At 45.0% G+C, this 15,158-nt stretch overlaps 1 pseudogene; it reads right to left on the bottom strand.

The window, feature by feature from the left end:
* Positions 1-6,771: 6,771 nt before the first annotated feature.
* On the bottom strand, positions 6,772-7,752 carry LOC131808373 (uracil-DNA glycosylase-like; annotated as a pseudogene).
* Between the last annotated feature and the right edge of the window lie 7,406 nt (positions 7,753-15,158).

Genomic DNA, 15,158 nt, shown 5'->3' with positions numbered 1-15,158 from the left:
CCTGCTCCAGACCAGGGGTGGAGTTGGGGGTTGTGTCACTCCAGGGCCCTTTTAGCATGGGAAAAATGTGGGAGCGACAGGTCTCCAAATGTGACATTGCCCTTTCCATAAACATTTAAATCATCAAAACTCAAAGGTGAGGACTGCTAGTGATGAGATTTCAGGCAGTCAAGAGAAACATATTGAGGGTGCCACTGGAACTTGCTCTGATTCTTAGGCTATACCACAGAGGCTGCTATCTATTTTCCTACGCAAAAGCTCAACACAGGCTCCTGGGCACCATGGTCAGAGGGTTCTCCCCAGGGTTGAGCCTCCTGGCTCACTGGAGAAATGAGAAGGAAGGGGCTCATGGGTTCTGCTAGCCCTTTCCCCTCAGTAGAGATCCAACTGGCCCTGGGCAGTCCATAGCCCTGGCCTGAGGGACTGAGAGTGGGGAGGAATCCAGGAAGGAACTGCATGGGTCAAAGACTGGACTGATGGATGGATGTCCCATATGCACCCCTACCACACACAGCCTTACCATCTCTGTACCTTTATCCAGCTCTGCTAGTTGGCACTGTCCCTGGGGGCCACAGGGTTAAAGATGATGTTAAGAGCATGCTAGGGGCAGGGGTCTCCTACGTGAGTGCCCACTCTTGACACTGCAACTCACAGTCAAGTAATCAGGAGTGAGTCCTTCCGATAGGCACTGCATGCCTACCTCAGAGGCCGCCTGATGTGGGCAAAAACACACCCCCGCCCTAGCTGGGCAGATGCAGAGGGCTGGTTAGGGGAGAGCCCAAGAGCTCCTCCCTGGGCAAGGTGGGGCCACATGGCACAAAATCTTCAGAGGATGCACTCCTAATTAATAGTTTTCACCACAGAGCCTGGGATCTCAGGGTGAAAAACTGCTTAGGGGTCATTTACTCATCCTCCTACCTCCACCTCCCTCATCCATCTCCTGAATCCCCTTGTCAACATCAGTAGCACTAAGAAGAGCTCCAGTGTCCACCTTCTCCACTATGGTCTTGTACACCCCCCTTCTGTCCTTCATTACTAAGGCCTCTGGGTGCTGCCCATGGTCAAAGGCATTTACCGCATCAGTCGCCTTGGTAATGTCCAGACCTTGAGAGGATACCCAAGGGATGGGCTAATGGAGCCCCAGAGATCACAAAAAAAAAAAAAAAAAAAAAAACATTTTTCAATAAGACAATTTATTGGCCCTCTGAAAAGCAGGAGTCTGTGGCATGAATAGAACATTTCCCAAACCACACATGCCTCCTCTCCCACAGAGAGAGAGGGTCTCCAAGCATTGGTTTCTGTCATGTCATGTTCAAAAGACCAGTTCAAGACCTTTAGATTTTCTATATGGAAACTTAGAAAGATTTAGATGTTGAGAATCATTATGAAACTGCAATTAGAGGGGTATCCGGGTGGCCCCCGCTGGTCAGGCATCAGGCTTTCGGCTTGGGTCGTGGTCCCAGGGTCCTGGAATTGAAGCCCTCATCAGAATCCCTGCTCAGCAGAGAGCCTGCTTCTCTCTCTCCTCCCTACTCATGCTCTCTCTCACTACTCTTTCTCTCTGTCTCATAGATAAAAAGAAGAAAAGAAAAGAAACTGCACTTAGAAAATTGTGACGTCTGTTGGATATAAGATTTGGGTAATAAAAATAATAATAGCAATAGAAACAATACACCTTACTCTATTACAGCATTTTGGGTGTGTCAGATATATATGTCATAAAACAGAGTGAATGTTTGATTAGAGTAACAGAATATCAGACAGAGGCATTCTCAGGTGGATACTTAGTATGCAAAGGCCAGGTTCCAGGACAGCTGTCTGCACGTGTACATAGACACACACACAGACATGTACCTCAAATGCTGCTCAGCCCTCCAAGGTCCCTGGCAATGGGCACATGGGGGCACCCGGCCACACTGCTGTCAATGCAGATGAACTTGGCAGCTGTGAGCTGAGCATTTAAACAGGGAGCCACCTCCCCCAGAGCCCTCCGGAGTCCCAACATCACTAGGGGCCACCTGTGGGAGCATATCTCATCAGGCATCTGCCAGCTGTGGGAGCACACATCATCACACTCTGCAAACGGCAGCTGCAGGAAGGCACTGGTGCTAATGAGTGCCCCCTGCAGACAGCCAGTCAAAGCCAGCATGCGCACACAAAGTGTGGGGATGAGGGGCCAGAGAGGGTGGCTTGGATGATTGCCATACCTCTGACCAACTGCGAAATCCTAAGCTTTTATGGACGTTTCAGAGAAGGGAAGTTTGGGAGCAAGGTGGGGTGGGAGGCACCCAGCCCCAAGACAGTCAGTGCGATCATCATCCACTCTCATTTGACACCTGAGAAACTGAGACCCAGAGAGAGGAAGGGACTTACTTAAGGTCACATAGTGGGCAGGCAGCAGATAAAGCCCAAGTGTTGTGGCCCTGGCTTGACACTCTCCACGGTCACCAGGGCCGTCGTTCCCATACCTTATGATAGATGGACCCAAAGGCCTGGGTCTGTGGAGAGACAGACCATTCTGTGGCCTCAGCCCTCCTTGAAATTCAGCCCAAACTAACCTGCTACCTTTCAGCACTGCTCTGGGGGAGGCCGCCAGGAGGAAAGTATGAATAAACAGACTGAGGGACATCCAGAAGTGCCTCTCCCAACAGCTAGAGAAAGAGGCTGTTCTGGAACATGGGTTCTCAGTGGTCGTAGGGGCAATGGGATGTGGCTCCTCCACTGTGATTGCTCCTGGGTATCAGTCTGCACCATCAGAGTCACCACACCAGTCCAGGAATAATTCCAGACTAGTGACGACCATTCTCCTGAGGGCCCTGGGAACAGTAAAGGGCACAGCCTTGGCATCTCAGCTCTCCCTGAGTCACAGCAAACAATAAAAAGGGGATTTGTGTTCAGCTGCTATGGAAAAAGAATCTGGCAATTTCTCCAAAAAAGTGGACAAAGAATTCATGTATGACCCAACAATTCCGCTCACAGGCACATACCCAAAAGAACTGAAAACAAGTGTTCAAACACTTGAACAAGGACATGTCAAAAGTCCCAGGTTTAAGTCTCATTTGCCTGAGCCAATGCCATGGCAGATGAATGGAGTGCACTGCTTGGCTAGGCTGGGTCTCGCCATCCCTATGGTGGGGATGGGGTCAGACTGGGGGTGAGATGCATAGGAACTGCCCCACCCAAACCAGAGGATTGAGAAGGGGAAAGAGTCTGGATGAGCAAAAACAACAATATCCACTCCAGGACCATGAAGACTGTGACTTCTCATGCCCTTCTCTTTCCTGCTCTCCATCTCCTCCTGCTGAGACACTTTTGGACACAGCATGAGGGGAATGATTTCTGTGTATGTGGACCTGACTGCAGGTCTTCAGTTCTTTGGCACAGTCCTTTTAGTCATATTCCCAGGATCATATTTGGATCAGACCATGTGTCTTGACTCCAGGTTAGAAAACATGGTTAGCAGCCCTCACAGCTCCATTGAGTATGTGAGATTTCTCCTAATCACCTCTTTGACCACTGAACAGTCTTTGCTCTACCGGAACAAGCTGACTCTCTGGAGTTTTATTTCAGTAATGAATAATGGATCTGGGTCCAGGAGCACAGAGCTAGTAAGAGAGAGAAAACAAGAGTGCCTTTTCCCCTGTTCTTTCTCTCCCTGGGGCTGCCATTTTTCTCACACAGGGTTCAAGTCCTCTCCTGGACCTCCTTCTGCAACCTGTGACCCACCCTGGATCTCCCTTGCTCCCTCTCTCTTGTGTACACAGTTAGAACCACTAGAGTCCCCATTATAGACTTGGTGATGATCAACCAAGGAATATATCCAACATGAGGCATTCATTCCAGGAGGTTTCCATCTCCCAGGGCAGGGAGTGACCCACCTCAGGGACTCCACCCTGTCCCCACTCAGGTCCTGCGGCTGGATGAAGGAATACTGCAGGAACTGTGCTCCTCCATAAGTAAGAAGGTGGGAGCAGCACAGAGGCAGGGAGAATGTGGGAATCAGGCCCTTTGTTCGGGCCCAAGTCAGGCAAGCATCCAACCTATACGCAGAATCTGCTGAGTCTCTACAAAGCTCTTTTAAAAGAACCAATGCTGACCTCCATTGCAGCAAAGAAAGGAAGCCACTGCCTACTTACTTGAAAATTTAATTAACCATCTTTCTCTAGCTCCTTGCCTAAGAAACAGGACACTTCTTTCGAGATGACAAGGGAGATGATTTGCAAGTCTTTTTGAAATGTGGAAGGAATCCAGTGTCCTGGAGGACAGGACAGGAGGTGAATGAGGAATACAGTTTTAGAGAATGCCTGGTAGGATGGAGAGGCTAGGAGCTAGAAAACAAGGTTGACCTCTCTGCCTCCGCTCTGCTCAGCCTACTTAGCATCACTCTGCTCCCTGCTGGCTCTTAACCCTTTAAGCAACCTACCTGGTCCATTCACAAACATATAGAAACAGTCCTTACAGACTGTTCCCTCTCTGCGGGGAAGAAAGCAAATTACACAACAGAAAGCCTTTTACAATCACAAATTCACCTCTTGTGACATCCAATTAATATAGATTTACCTTGGTGAGCTGTATCCTCCATCATGAATGTTTCACTGAAAATTGCATGTTTGTGCTGTTGCCTGCCCCACTAACCCCAAAGCCCCGTGGACTCTATTTGTTGGATGGACTCTGGAGCCCCGCTGCGTGGGTTCAAATTCCAGCTCTGCAATTTGCTAGTTGTGTAATGTTGCACAAAGCAGCTAACCTCTGTGCCTCAATTTTATCAATTGTAAAATGGGGACAATAATAATACCTACTTTATAGGGTTGTTGTGAGGACTAAAAGTATTAACCTTTCTAAAGCATTTAGAAACACAGTGCCAAGAAAATGTTAATTTAAAACAAATTACTAGTGAAAAAGAGGTGAAGAATGGATTTGAATAGGAACTAGTAGTCTCATTGAGAAGCCAAACCACACATTTACTGATATTTTAATGGAGAAGGAAAAAGTAATGAAAAAAGACAAAGGAAGGGAAGAGGGGGAACCTAAAAAATTCAGGAAGACCTGCCAATATGAAATTCAGCTGAAACTTCATTTGGAAGGGCACAATGTCAATAAATGACATTCAATAGATAGATAGATATAAGTAGAGATACAGATTTGAAAGTTAGATAAGCTCCATGTCCCAGGTATCTGGGACAGTTGTTCTTGGCACATAGTAGGTGCTCAACAAATGTTTCAATTGATATATTGGGGGGAGATTTAATTGGAAAAATTTTAGACAACCTATAATGTAAAATATCCCATCATCTTTGTGAAATTAAATATGTGTAGATAGCTAGGTAGAGTGAGCCAGTCAACCGGGCAGTGGAATCATTAAGATAATTAATACCAGAGGCACCTGGCTGGTTCAGTTGGTAGAGCATGTGACTCTGGATCTCAGATCATGAGTTTGAGCCCCACATTGAGTGCACAGATTACTTTAAAAAAAGAAAAGAAGGAAAAAATGATTAACAACAGTAACACTATGGGATAGAATTTGAGGTGGTTTTTGTTGTCTTTTTTGCTTTACTGAATTTTTCTTTCTTTTTTTAAGATTTTAATTTTTTATTTGTTAGAGAAAGAGCGCAAGCAGGGGGAGCAGCAGGCAGAGGTAGAAGCAGACTCATCGCTGAGCAAGGAGCCTGATCTGATACAGGACTCGATCCCAGGACCCTGGACCATGACATGAGCCAAAAATAGATGTTTAATCCCCTGAGCCACCCAGGTCCCTTGAACTTTTCAATTATTCTATATTAATTACACTGTATTTATACAGTCTTTTTGGTTTTTTTTTTTTCCCTTTGGAAACCAACAACCTTTTATTCCCAAACTCACTCAGGGTTAACTCTTTCCCTGGCTAACACATCAACAGTACCTCTAATAGGATCTTGGATGAAGGTACAGACCTAACAAAAATTGTCTCCCCAACAAAGGATATATATATATATATATATATATATATATATATATATATGCATAAGTATTTTTAAAACAGCGAAATTCACCAGTGTTGCAGGGAAAAAAAAAATCCCCATGTGATTTCAGTCCATAAAAAACAGCCTTTGGCAGTCTGTGCTGTGTTAAAAACTCCAACTCAGGATACACCTCAGAGGAAAGCATTTCCACACTTAAAAAAAATAAAATAAAATAATTCCCCTTTCTCTTTCTTCCAGTTCAACTTCCGCTGCTCACTCCTAGGAACACCCAGAGGATAACTGTAAAAACAAGCCCCAGTTCACTTCCCTCTGACTGTCTGTGAAGGCTCACACAGAGGTTCAGTCCTCAGGAATTTTCATCCCTAAATTTCTAGGCACTTGCAAATTGCTCTCCTGTGTCCTTCAAGGAGGGGTCCGAGGGCTGGGGCAAGGACCCAGGAAGCCAATAACTGGAATGTCAGCCAGGACAAAGGGAGGGGAGGCCTTCTGGATAAACACACCTGACACCTTACAACCTCAAGTCTAACCTGCCAGGTAAAAACAAGTAGCAGCCGGCTGTTCCAAAGAGGTGCTTCTGTCCCCTTTCCCCTTTACCATAAAGGTGATGGGAAAAGTCTCATGACTATTTGACCTCCACTCTCTTCCATATACTGTGACCTCAGGTTTTAGGCCAAAGCCATGTTGCAAAGACAGCCATATGGTCCCAGGGTAGAACCTTTCGTGCTTCTGTCTGGATCAAGCTGCTACTCTTGGCAAATACTTGGATAGCAGCTTCTAGAAAACTGCTCAGAGACAGTCCTCCAGCTCAGGGTCACGGATCCTTCCAGTTGATGGGCTCCTTACCAGCCTTCTACAGCAGTGCATTTGTTTGAGAGAAATGTCTACATCCGAAGAACCCTCTGTCCCCTCCCCACGCCCACAGCGACAGCAGGGTGGGGGGTCAGGGGATAGGGGGGTGGGCTTACACAGCCTGTAGCACATAGTGGGGCTTCCTAAGAATGGCACTGCCTTTCTTCTGAGAGTAAGAGCCCCAGAGCAAGAAGACAGGGGCCAATGGAGTTCTGACTTAGTCAGGACACAACTGCATCAGTAAATTGCTCCCTTCCTCTCTCCTTATGAGAACTAGCCTGATGTGCTTGGACTATGAGGACAGTGTTGAGTAAAAGAACACCTTGCTTGGCCCACCCAGATAAATCTCTGTGAACAGGATGAACAAAACCATCTATGTCCTTAGCTTTTTGTAAATGTTTTCTAAACTTGGTGGCAGTGGAACAGGTCTTCGAACCCTAAAGCAGAGCTCATGGGCTTAGATGGGTCCACCAGACGGATCCTGTCCCAGGGTGACAAACTTCATCTGTTTTAGGGCACACAACACATCTGGGGCAACAGAAAGACTTGGTATGCGGGTAGATAAACAATGCAATGTTTTCTTTCCTCTGCAGCAAATCCCATTAGCTTGATGAAATATGGTTTTCCTGACTCTGCACTCAGTGACATGTTCCAACTGTCAGGGAAATCCACGGGTATGCTGCATGCGGCAAGTCTGAGCAGGGTAGCCTTGTTCCTCTGGACGTGGACCAACTGCCCGGGGCTCAGCGGCGAGGAGGACAATGTGCTAGGGTTCTCCTGCCCTGCCGGGGCCTTCTTGGAGCGGCTGGCCGCCTCATCCCTGCTCTCCTCAGCTACTGCCTGCCAGGCCAGTCTGAGGATGGGACAGCTTGGGACTGTGGGCATGTGGCTTCCTGGCAGGACTTGGGGAGAAGAAGGAGCAGAGTGTCTTCTGGTCCATCATCTCAGAGCCCAAGAGAGGAGAGATGAGCTGCCAGGGAACCTGCGGTATCCACCAGCTATGGCGGTCTGAAACTGGCCTATGTATACAGTCTTTAAAAATATGTCAAAATCCACTTGGGACAAATCAGTACACATAGGGTCTTACCTACTGAATTTAAAAATCTGGGCCAGATTTTTTTTTTTTAAGATTTTATTTATTTATTTGACAGAGAGAGATCACAGTAGACAGAGAGGTAGGCAGAGAGAGAGAGAGGGAAGCAGGCTCCCCGCTGAGCAGAGAGCCCGATGCGGGACTCGATCACAGGACCCTGAGATCATGACCTGAGCCGAAGGCAGCGGCTTAACCCACTGAGCCACCCAGGTGCCCCACTGGGCCAGATTTTTAAATAAAAGTTGAAATAGACACTTAAAAATTAAGAAGTGATTTGGAATGGAAAGAGAGGGCCCACAGAGATGTTTAGACAAGGAACGCACAGACTTCTGGATGGACAAGAGAATTAGGAGGCAAGGAGTGGTCCCTAGTGGCCTGGTGGCAACTCCCAACTCCTCACTCTAGGATTCTGGGCTTCATTTCCAAGCTCCTTGTAACCAGATAGGCATCAGTGGCTTCATTAAGCCTTGAGCATCATGCTGACATAAAGATGACAGGACAAGGGTGCCTGGGTGGCTCAGTGTGTTAAAGCCTCTGCCTTCGGCTCAGGTCATGATCTCAGGGTCCTGGGATTGAGCCCCACATCAGGCTCTCTGCTCCACGGGGAGCCTGCTTCCACCTCTCTCTTTCTGCCTGACTCTCTGCCTATTTGTGAGCTCTGTCAAATAAATAAATAAAATCCTTAAAAAAAAAAAAAGATGGGGCACCTGGGTGGCTCAGTGGGTTAAAGCCTCTGCCTTCAGCTCAAGTCATGATCCCAGGGTCCTGGGATTGAGCCCCACATCAGGCTCTCTGCTCCGCGGGGAGCCTGCTTCTTTCTCTCTCTGCTAGTCTCTCTGCCTACTGGTGATCTCTGTCTGTCAAATAAATAAATAACATCTCAAAAAAAAAAAAAAAAAGATGACAAGACAGGAGCACCTGGCTGGCTTAGTCAGTTAAGCACCTAACTCTGGATTTTGGCTCAGGTCATGATCTCAGTGTCATGAGATCGAGCCCTTCATTGGTTCCACACTTACATCACATAGTTTTGTACTTGACAGGTTCTCAGTAAATGTCTATTCATTGATTATTTGGGAATATATCAGGAAGCAGCAGAACAATCATAAACATTCTTAACAAGCTCAACTAGAAATCTCATGTACAAACTATATATTATCTACAAGAGACTCACTTAAGATCCAAAGACAGAAATGGATTGAAAATAAATGGGTGATGGGACACCTGAGTGGTTTAGTAGATTAAGCATCTGACCCTTGGTTTTAGCTCGGGTCCTGATCTCAGAGTCCTGGGACTGAATCCCACATCGGGCTCTGCTCTCAGTGGGGAGTCTGCTTGAGGATTTCTCTCCCTCTCCATCTGCTCCTTCGCCCAATAGTGTACACTCTTTCTCTCAAAAATTAAAAAAAAAAAAAAAAGTTTTTTTAAATGAAATTAAGTGGGTGGAAAAAGACATTCTATTTAAATAGTAACAGGGGCACCTGGGTGGCTCAGTGGGTTAAGCCTCTGCCTTCGGCTCAGGTCATGATCCCAGGGTCCTGGGATCGAGCCCCACATCGGGCTCTCTGCACTGCAGGGAGCCTGCTTCCTCCTCTCTCTCTGCCTGCCTCTCTGCCTACTTGTGATCTCTGTCAGATAAATAAAAGAAAAAATCTTAAAAAAAATAAAAATAAAAAAATAAATAGTAACAAAAAGAGAGTTGGAGTGGCTAAATGTCATATAAAACAGACTTCATTTTTTAAAAAAACATTTTTTATTTACATTCAATTAATTAACATAAAATGTATTATTGGTTTCAGAGGTACAGGCCTGTGACTCATCAGTCTTATATAATACTTATTTCTCATTAAATCCCATGCCCTCCTTAATGTCCATCATCAACTTACCCCATTCCTCCACTCCTCCCACCCCCTCACCTGCCTCCAGCAACCCTCAGTTTGTTTCCTATGATTAAGAGTCTCTTATGGTTTGTCTCCCTCTCTGGTTTTATCTTGTTTTATTTTTTCCTCTCTTCCCCTAGGATCCTCTGTTTTGTTTCTTTAATTCCACATATCAAGGAGATCATATGATAATTGTCTTTCTCTGACTGACTTATTTTGTTTAGCATAATGCCCTCTAGTTCCAATCACATCATTGCAAATGGCAAGATTTCACTTTTGATGGCTGTATAATATTCCATTGTGTGTGTGTCTGTGTGTCTGTATAGACACATACCACATCTTCTTTATCCATTCATCTATCAATGGACTGCTGGGCTCTTTCCGTAGTTTGGCTACTGTGAAGATTGCTGTTATAAATACTGGGGTGCAGGTGCCCCTTCATATCACTACATTTGTATCTTTGGGGTAAACACAGTAGTGCAATTGCTAGGTAGTAGGGTAGCTCTATTTTAAACTATTTGAAGAACCTTCATACTGTTTTCCAGAGTGGCTGCACCAGCTTGCAGTCCCACCAACAGTGTAGGAGGGTTCCCCTTTCTCCGCATCCTCGCCAACATCTGTCATTTCCTGACTGGTTAATTTTAGCCATTCTGACTGGTATGAGGTGGTATCTCATTGTAGTTCTGATTTGTATTTCCCTGATGCCAAATGATGTGGAGCATTTTTCATGCATCTGTTGGCCACTTGGATGTCTTCTTCAGATAAAAAGCTTTAATTTTTAAAAAAGATTTTATGTGTTTATTTATCAGAGAGGGAGCAGCAGGCTGAGGGAGAAGCAGACTCCCTGCTGAGCAAGGAGCCTGATGTGGGACTCAATATCAGAACCCTGGGATCAAGGTCTGAGCCAAAGGCAGATGTTTAATGCATTGAGACACCCAGGCATCCCAAAATGGACTTTAAATTAAAAATTGTTATGACAGGGGCACGTGGGTGGCTCAGTGGGTTAAAGCCTCTGCCTTCAGCTCGGGTCATGATCTCAGGATCCTGCGATCGAGCCCCGCATCAGGCTCTCTGCTCAGCGGGAAGCCAGCTTCCTCCTCTCTCTCTGCCTGCCTCTCTGCCTACTTGTGATCTCTGTCTGTCACGTAAATAAATAAAAAAATATTTTTAAAAAAATTGTTATGACAGACCAAAAGAGGATATTACATATTGAAAAAAAGGTAAATCCATCAAGAAGCTATAATAAACATATATGGACCAAGTAACAGAGCCCCAAAACAAAGCAAACACTGACAGATTTGAAGGGGAAATTGAGTTTTATGATAATAGCTGAAGACTTACATACTCACTTTTTTATTTATTTGAGAGAGAGAGAGAAAGAGAGAGAACATGAGTGGGGAGCACAGAGGGAGAAGAAGCAGACTCCCTGCTGAGCAGAGACCCCCCTGAGATCATGACGTGAGCTGAAGGCAGACTCTTAACTGATTGAGCCACCCAGGTACCTCTAAATACCCACCTTAAATAATGGATAGAAAATCTAGACAAAGGAACAGTAAGAATAGAGGCTTATTCAGTCCAAAAGGAACCCCTCCCCCAAATGCCAAGTGGAAAGAAAAGGAACATGATCAATCCTGTTATTGTAAGCACCTCTGTACCATCTGCAGCATTGCTTATCTATCACTGCTTAGACGCACTTCACCGTGAGGAGCTACCTTGAGCACCAAGGATACTCTCCTCTCAGGTCATAAGTCCAGGCTCAACCAACTCTGGTCCTCAGATCCTACAGAGTATGAGGGAGATGTGCCTAGGGGAAATCTGGCATCAGTTACACCCTCTGCTACCAAAGCATTTAGACAGTTGTCTGAGCCTAGCCTTCATTCTGACTCCTCATCCTCAGAATAATTTCATTTCAAAGGCACTTTTTCCCAGATCCTGGGCTGTGGTTAGACACTGCCCTCTATACCTTTCCCCAGCATGGCTCTTTCACCTCAGATTCAGGGAAGTCAAACCAGACATCTTTTCTTTCCATCCCAGAGGGTCCTGGGTGGAATTGGTTTTGCCCTCCTCAGCCACCAGCTCTGTAAAACATGGTGTGAGGAAATGTTTGCCAGATCACATAAAACATAAAAGATCTTCCTTTTTCCTAATTCCGGGAGAACGAGCGAGGAGGGTTTCTGCCATTATAGAACTCAAGTGACCCTTGACATGACAGAGATGATCAGCTTCTCCAGACCCAGACTTTATATATACATACATTAAATTTATTTATATCTTGTTACACAACTAATTGCGAGTAATAAATAATAGAGGAGTTCTGAGATCAGAAAGATCAAAGAGTTTTGGAGGCACCCAGGAGATTCTGAATTTGCTACTTGGAATGCAGATTTTTTCATGAGGATTTTACCAAGAGAGATTAATTTTTAAGAGAAAGTATTTTCTGGATCAAAATTATTTTATTCAAGTTAATTTCATAATCAATTTTCTCTTTACCACAGTTAAACTTTCCCCAATTTTTCCCATTTTTTATTTTAAAGAAATCATTGTCCTTGGGATCAATTTTTTTGTTTCCGTTTTTTCAATAAAACAATTGATCAACTAATTGTATTTGTATTTTTAATAGCTTTCTTGAGATATAATTCCTATATCATATAATTCATTCATTTAAAATATATAATTTGGTGGTTTTTAGTATATTTGCAGAACTGTATAATCATTGCCACAATTTTAGAGTATTTTTATCATCCTCAAAGAAACTTCCATACCCATTAGCAGTCACTCCCATTTCTCAATTCCTTAGCCCTAAGCAACCACTAAATTACTTATATCTATGTGGATTTTCCAATTCTGCACATTTCTTACAGATAAAATCATACAATAGGTCATCTTTTAGTGACTGGCTTCTTTACTTAGTGTAATATTTCAAGATTCATTCATGTTGTAGCATGTGTTAGTACTCTATTTCTTTTTATTGTTGAATATGTCATTGTATAGATATACCCGATTGTATTTATCATTCATAAGTTGATGGAGACTTGTGAATTTGATGGGTTATTTCCACTTTTTGGCTATTATTGATAAATGCTGCTATGAACATTCATGGACAAGCTTTTGTGTGGATATATCTTCCCATTAATTTGGGTATATGCATGGGGGTAGAATTGCCAGTTGGGTTGACATTCCCTAATTTTCCTAGTTAATGCTCCTGCCATTTTCTCTTATAAAAAAGAGAGACACAGAAAAAGTAAAGACCTGTACCTGCTCAGGTGTTTTATCTGAAGTTCTCAAGGACACAGCAGAATCAAATGATCCTTAGGATTGAAATGATGGCATCAAAGTGATTGGATCAAAATACCCTACAAAGGAAAAGTCTTCTGGAAAAAAGTTCTAACCTGAGTTGAGCTGTATATATGAAGAGCTGGAGAGGATGAGAAAGAAGATAGCACTCCAGCAGGGGCCAAGCAAAGGCCTGATGATTGGGCTGAATATGGATAAGCAGGGCATAGCAGAAGGTGAGGCTGGAATGATTTTCTGGGAATCACATCAGCAAGGGCTTTTAATGGCAGCCCCGAGGGTTTAAAGACTAAGATTTTACAGCTGGGGGAAGCCATGGAAGACTGTGATCTAGGGACATTAGTCACATGATCAGATCAAATGGCATGATCACAGCAATGACTGGCAGATGCAAGCTGGATGGGGCTAAAAAGGGAGGCATCTGAGATAGCAAGCCTTCATCCCTAGGAGGCTCCTGCAGCAATTCAGGGCCAAAGTAAAGGCTTTGAAGATAGCCAGCTGGAAATCAGTGACTTAAATATTGATTCAGTGGGCAAAAGTGGCATTCATCATGGGGCTGGTCCCCTAAAGCACTCCATGCCTATGTGCAGGGAACTCATCATTTTCCTATTATATAAATTGATTAGATCATTCAGAGTTGAGATTGATGCCAGGGGTTTGCTGCTAATCAAGCTAGAATAACAAGCTGGAGGACAAGGCAGGCCCTCTGCCAACTGGGCAAGGAGCTGGTCCAGAGGCACAGAACACTGCAGCACAACACTGTCCCTGCTCTGAGAGTCTGGGTAAAGAAAGACACTGAGAGGTCTGGCAGTGTCCTTCAGCTGCATCTGGAGGCTTCCAGTGCCAACTCCTGGAATGACACTTCTCAGGGTTTCTGTCAGGACTGACCAGTCAGATGGAATCCAGCTCCAAAGGTCCATGGCTGGGCTATCCTTCCTGCCTACAGGAACTTGTAGAGATGGGAGCATTGCAGGAAATAGAGAAGTTGGGGCAACAGCACTTTTGTAAAGCTCAAGAGGGACAAAGACTTGGGGAATAAATAATTGAAGTGCATTTTGCAAATAATAGCAATATTGTGCAATGGCAATAATTTGTGTTTGTTTAAAGCTCCCAGTATGAATATTCTTCCCCTCATGCAAAGGTTTCCCTGCCCCTTTCTAAGAAGATCACTGCAAAACCTGACATGTGCCACTCACCGCCAGAAATCGTAGTTCTGACCATGGTGATGAAGTTTCTTCTCATCTGTCTCTCCTAACGTATAGGAGAGGGCAGCTGGCTCTATCTACAAACCTGAACAGCATTTCTAGGAAGATCCAAGTCTCAATGTGCCTGGTTTAAGAAAACCAATGCCCCAACTCATCCCTATTTGCCTGCTTTCTTGCTTTCTTTCTTTCTTTTTGAAGATTTTATTTATTTATTTGATATAGAGATCACAAGCAGGCAGAGAGACAGGCAGAGAGAGAGAGGGGGAAGCAGGCTCTCTGCTGAGCAGAGAGCCCAATTCAGGACTCGATCCCAGGATCCTGGGATCATGACCTGAGCTGAAGGCAGCGGCTTAACCCACTGAGCCACCCAGGTGCCCCCCTTTTTGCTTTCTAATAGCTCTCCTGCTCCCCACCCTGCCCCACACCACCCCAGTCTCCAAACGGGGGCATGGGTTCAGAGGTACCTAGTTTCTAAGCTGGAAAATGCCCAAAGAGTAGTGGAGGCTCTTTCAGGAACCATTTTGAGCACCCGGACTCTTAAGGGGACTGACTATGCTGCCACCACTTCAGGTTGACCTTAGGTTGAGTGTTTTCTAGTGTGGAGGCCAGACAAGCTGGGAAATGGGGTGGAAAGATAGTTCTAATTTTGCTACAGTTCACCCACCTGGGGTGTCTAAACACAGTCACCACCATTGTTTTTGTTTTCTGTTATCTGCGTAGTCTCATCATCATCATCATCATGGAAAGGTGGCAGACAAAGAAGGGGCTGGCTGCCCTAAGGGAATGATCTTCCGTCCGTACGGAGGGCGTTCCTCACCAGAGAACTTTGTGACCCAGACCCTTCCCGACTCTTGTGCGGATAAGCTCCCACCTCCCAAGGTAG

Source organism: Mustela lutreola, chromosome 9 (genome assembly GCF_030435805.1).
Source record: "Mustela lutreola isolate mMusLut2 chromosome 9, mMusLut2.pri, whole genome shotgun sequence".
NCBI classification, from domain to species: domain Eukaryota; kingdom Metazoa; phylum Chordata; class Mammalia; order Carnivora; family Mustelidae; genus Mustela; species Mustela lutreola.
The sequence above is the reverse complement of the archived record's forward strand: the minus strand, read 5'-3'. Positions and strand labels throughout refer to the sequence as shown.